Source organism: Caretta caretta, chromosome 15 (genome assembly GCF_965140235.1).
Source record: "Caretta caretta isolate rCarCar2 chromosome 15, rCarCar1.hap1, whole genome shotgun sequence".
Taxonomy (NCBI): domain Eukaryota; kingdom Metazoa; phylum Chordata; order Testudines; family Cheloniidae; genus Caretta; species Caretta caretta.
The window spans coordinates 26,102,304-26,107,640 of NC_134220.1; the positions used below are offsets into that span (position 1 = coordinate 26,102,304).

Below are 5,337 nucleotides of genomic sequence, written 5' to 3' on the forward strand. Positions count from 1 at the left end.
TAGAGCAGGGGCTCCGCTGCACCCCCCCTTCTCCGGCAGCCGTTTGGGGGCCACGAGACAAAGTCACCCCCCCTTCTCTCAGACAATGCCTGCCCTCACCCCGCTCCGAGAGGTACTGCGGGGGGTGCTAGGGTAACAACCGCCCCCACCGGCACTGTGGGGCGCGCGTGGAGGGAATTGAGCTGTCCTCTTGTCTCCTCAGCCGGAGAGTAACTGTCCCTTTCGCCGCTACGAGGGGGAATAAGGTAATTTATCACCCCCCGCTCTCCGCTGAGGGGTATGAAATGCCCTGTCTCCTCTAGGGGGCGTAGCTGCCCTGGGGGTCGTGCCCACTCGTCCCTCTAGGGGAGAGCGTGAATTGCCCGGCGGGGTGGGATCCGCTCCCGGCGCTCTCCACCGGGCGGTGTAGCCTAGGCCGCTGTCTCCGGCTAGCCGGTGCCCTGCTTGCCTCCTGCTCCGTTCCCGCCCCAGCGCGAGCTGAGCCAGCGGCGGCTGCTCTAATAGAATTTATCGGAGCCAGCTCGCCGCTGCCCCTCTCGCGGCCGCAGCATGTGGACGCCGCTCATTGGCCGGGAGCAGGGAGCGGGGAGGAGGGAGCAGCCCCGCCCGCACGAACCCGGATCCGAAACGCGACAAACAAAGGGGCCCGCCCGCGCCGCGACTCTGCGGAGCGCCGTAATCCACGCCGCTGGTACACGTATGCGGGCGGGCGCAGGAGAGAGGTCTGGGTGGAGAAACGTCGTTTGACCACTGCTCTGTGAGGCGGGAGCAGCCTCCAGTGGGCTGGCGGCCTGCCCCGGCGTGACCCCCGGGCAGCTCCCTGCCCTGACGTGAACCTCACTACGGTCGGGGCGGGTGGAAGGCTGTCCTGGCCTCATGTCCTGATAGGACCCGGGACCCGGCACGGGGGGCTTGGCCTGACAGCCCCACAGCACGGTGTGCGGGATGCCCCTGTTCTGACTGGACTCGGACCCCAGCGGGGAGTAGGACGGGGCTGCTGCCCCCTGTCCTGACAGGCCCCTGTGCTGACAGCTCCCCCCAGCACGGCAGGGGTGGGCTGCCCCCTGTTCTGTCAGGCCCTCAGCATGGGGGGGCTGCCCCTTGTCTTGACGGGCCCCTGTGTTGACAGCCCCCTGCCTCCTGACAGGCTCCCCCCAGCCCAGTGCAGGGAGCTGCCCCCTGTTCTGTCAGGCCCCCGACCCGGCGCAGGGGCTCTCCCCTGTTCTGGCTGCCCCCCGCCCCAGCACGTTGGGGGTGGGCTGCTCCCATCCTGACAGGATCCCCAGCTTGGGTGGAACGCAACACAGGTGAGAGAAAGGGGACCAGTGGAGCAAAGAGGGAGGTGTGATGGAAAAGTGTCTCCCTGCTCCCAACCCATCACCAGTTTGATTCTCCCCAGCCATTATCGCAACATTAACTAGGTCCCCACTGACCCACTCAACACCCCTTTCAGAGCCTCGATTCCCATCCCAACACTAATGCACGCAGTGGCTCACATGTACACACATAACAATGACTGACCTAAAAGCTGACACACATGTGCAACGTGTCACCAACTAACACTCACCAACTATCTCATGCACAATATCAATGACCAACACCCACCAACCAACCTCTAACTGGCAACAGTGATACCCACACCACATCATAATTCACAAACTTCAAGTAACATTTAATACAGGACATTGACTGACGCACACCAACTCCAGCTGATCTGGGGGTATGTCTATAATGCAATCACGGGGTGTGATTGCAGCTTGTGTAGACATACGTGAGCTAACTTCAGTCTAGCTAGCTCAGGTATCAGGGCAGTGAAGTTGCAGCCGCACAGGCTTCAGCGTGGTCTGGACAGGCTTGCACAGAACCCTGGGTAATTATTCAGCGGCTAACCTCCACTGCCACATGTTCATTGCTCTGGTATCCAAGCTAGCTAGTTAAATCTGGCTCAGATATGTCTACACAAGCTACAATTACAACCGGTGATTGCAGTATAGACATACCATGAATGACGCACAATATTGACAGTGTGAATTTACATGCCGAACAACACACAACCACACACAATGTACACACCCTACAAGTACTCAGCACCAACCAATATAACGTACATATATATTGACTCATACGTGTATACATAAAACTGCTACACACAAGTTGACACCAGCACGTTGTACACACATACTCTACACCAATTTAGACCATATGTGCACCATCACTAATACAGTATTATTTATTAATTCTGAAGCACCCAAAGTGCAGACATGCAACCACATAAGAAAGGTTGGATGGGACCTGCACTGAAAATACCTCAGTCCTGCAGCCACATTGAGGGAGAAGTCAACATGAGAATAAAAAGTTGCAAGGGATATGTCACCCTCATTTCCTCTAGCCATTACATCTATGCTGAAATGTGCCAGATTGTTTGCAGAAGTGTAGCTGTTCCCCAAAAAGCTTTCAATGTAAATAGACAGTGTCCAGGGAGATATAGAATGTGTCAACTTGACAACTTACTTTTTGTCTTGTATTCAGTTCTTTATTACTTGCCTCAATTTTTTTATGCACACATGACACCAGCCAAGACAAATACATAAAACACAATGCACTTGGCACATGCACTTGACACTTACCAGCACACACAAAAAAAGCACACAGCACCGGCACCCTACACCAATACACACACACACACACTGACCAACACATGACACAGACCTAACTGATACAAACTCCATCATTCAATATCAATTGATACACACATGCACATACGTGATACAGGCCAACGCACCTGTATTCAACATAGAACCCAAACACACCGCAACATATGCTCCCAATGTTATGTGCATACATGATAAGGAGTGATACAAACAATTAATGATATACACAGCTCATACTGACACACACCAATGAAACCAACCACATGTGTAAACACACTCCAAACTGGGACACACATAACACACTGACCAATTCACCAACACAATACACCTCACACCAACACAGCATGCCAGCATATATCAATCTGACACATGGCGCAGACCACAAATACTTTCTATATATAGTACTATATATATCTGGTGTGTTGAGTGTACCTGTCATATATATACACACGAATGACAGGTACACTCAAAACACTATATACACACAAACATGTAACACTCACCTTCACACATCAGAAACACTTCAAAGCCTCTGACAAGATTGCACTTCATTTTCTTACCTCCCTTTCAAGTGAGCCAATAAAAGATAACATCAGTGACAATGTCCCCAATAAACAAATATTAAAAATAAAATCAGATGATACTTCATAATGATTCCTCCCTGTTAAATAACTCTACACATAGTTATAAGACTACCTTTTGTGTGTTTGTTTCTCCAAAAAGCTCATGTGAGCATCTGTTAATGAACCTGAAACATGGCAAGGGCAGTATAACAGGATAGCAGTGGGCTCCTGAGGACCATACCTGTTAACAGGTGTTAGCCCTGCTAGGTGATGCTGAATCTTGTAGGACTCACTAGTTTCAAGTATAATTTGCTCACCCTAACCTGTCCTGTTGATATCCCTCATTCAACATGACTGCAGGACTTGGTATGTCGTTCCCCCTCGTCCCCTGCCCCCATTTCTTTTGCACCTTTGGGAAACAGATATATGTAAAACTGATAATAAAGCCCAAGTGGCATCACCTCATACTGCCTTCCTTTGATCCAATGGAAGTTCCATGGTGCAAACTGTGTGCTGTTGGGGCTCTGTGAGTTTTGGGAGGCATGAATGGGTTGATGGTGGCTGTGTGTGTCATCCTCTTTCTCTAAAGCTACTGAATTCAATGTGGTTCACTGCAGCTTTAATGACCAAATTTCCAATCTATTCACCCTCTGTCTTCCCCTTTACATGTGTGGGGGATGGGCAAGGTACACATGTGGCAAGGGAACAAATAGCACCGGGGGTTCCAGAGAATAGTATGGAGGGGCTGTCTGTGCAGATCACCCCAAATCCATGGAGATCCTGGGATAGCTGCACATTTGAGGTGCAGCTTTTGAAAGGATGATACTTTGGGACCTCATGAAGTTTCCCAAGAAATGCATCCCCCTCACATGGTAGAAGATGATCTTAGCCCAAGTCGGTGGAGAGGCACCTAAGCGCTCCCTAAGCAGTGCAAACGTGAAGATTTCAAGCGGATTAATTCATCCAGCAGGTGCAGAGCAAAACACCGTCCATCTAGAAGGTAAAGGGAAACTGATTTATTTCACCATGTACAAAAAGTGAAGTTAAAGTGTGTAGTCAGAGTGATACCTTAAAAAGGAACACAACTAAATGTGCTGTTAACCCTTGTTGAAATTCCATTGATTTAATGGAAGTACACCATGCATGAATTTTTCCCACTATCTTTTTTACGGTTATATATTAGGAGAAGAAGCCTAGGAATAGGGCAGCAACACAAAAACTACTCCTGCAGTCTTTACTAATTGAAGTAAATGGGAATTTGGCCTGAGTGAGGACTGCATGATCTGGCCCTTGAAATTCACGCATCCACATTGCTGCAAGGCAGAGTTGCAGTGATGTTGCTGGTTATATTAAGGATGGTCCTTTCCATACATAAAACCATTGTGCATTGTGGTGCTCAAATGTCAAATAAAGAGACTAATAGCTTTGGCTGGAGCTAAGCATAAAGCAGGAGGGTACTACACAAATCCCTAGTGAGCTCAGCCAATGCACCTGAATCATGACCTGCAATACCCTTTCTATTTTAGGCTGGGCCTCTCCTAAGCAGACATAGGCAGTGTTTTACCACTGTGTTAAACTATGCCAGTTATGTGATGATTTTTGCAGACTGGCTAATTGCCCACTAGAGCCTCGGTAGAGACCACCAAACTCATCTCACTTGTTTAGTGGGTTAGATTCAAAGTCAAGTGAGTGAAAAACAAGGGCATTGACCCCACACTGTACTACTTTATTCCTCTTAAATTACTGTTATTAAAAATGTTGTACAGTTACAGTCTCTTAAAATCTGCAAAACATATTAAAATGCCACAAAAATGCTTTACCAAAGTGGAATGGTTTGAGAACTGCAGTTCTCTGATAGGATAATACAGTTTAAATATAGTAACTATTTTTTTCCAGTTAGCTTGCTCTTTGATTTCATGGTAATATGTCAAGGATTTTTTTTCTCTCCCTTTAAGTAGCTTATAGCTTAAACAGCAAAATGCTTAAAATATTAAGATGAAACAGTTATATAAACCCAGTAGAAAAATTATCAGTGATTAAATGTGATTTTGAATTTGAATAATTAAGTTAGTTGACTTCTTTCTTTATAATTTTTATTGGTAGGCAGTGCGTATTCTTGGATC

At 48.1% G+C, this 5,337-nt stretch overlaps 1 protein-coding gene across 2 annotated transcripts in view; it reads right to left on the reverse strand.

Annotated features, from left to right (window-relative positions):
- The window catches only part of ATP2A2 (ATPase sarcoplasmic/endoplasmic reticulum Ca2+ transporting 2), a 79,262-nt gene extending 78,756 nt beyond the window's left edge, over nucleotides 1–506 (reverse strand). For both annotated transcript variants that reach the window (XR_007352901.2, XR_007352900.2), the window contains exon 1: nucleotides 150–506. The gene's annotated coding sequence lies outside the window, so the exon portion shown is untranslated. The remainder of the gene's footprint in view (nucleotides 1–149) is intronic.
- Between the last annotated feature and the right edge of the window lie 4,831 nt (nucleotides 507–5,337).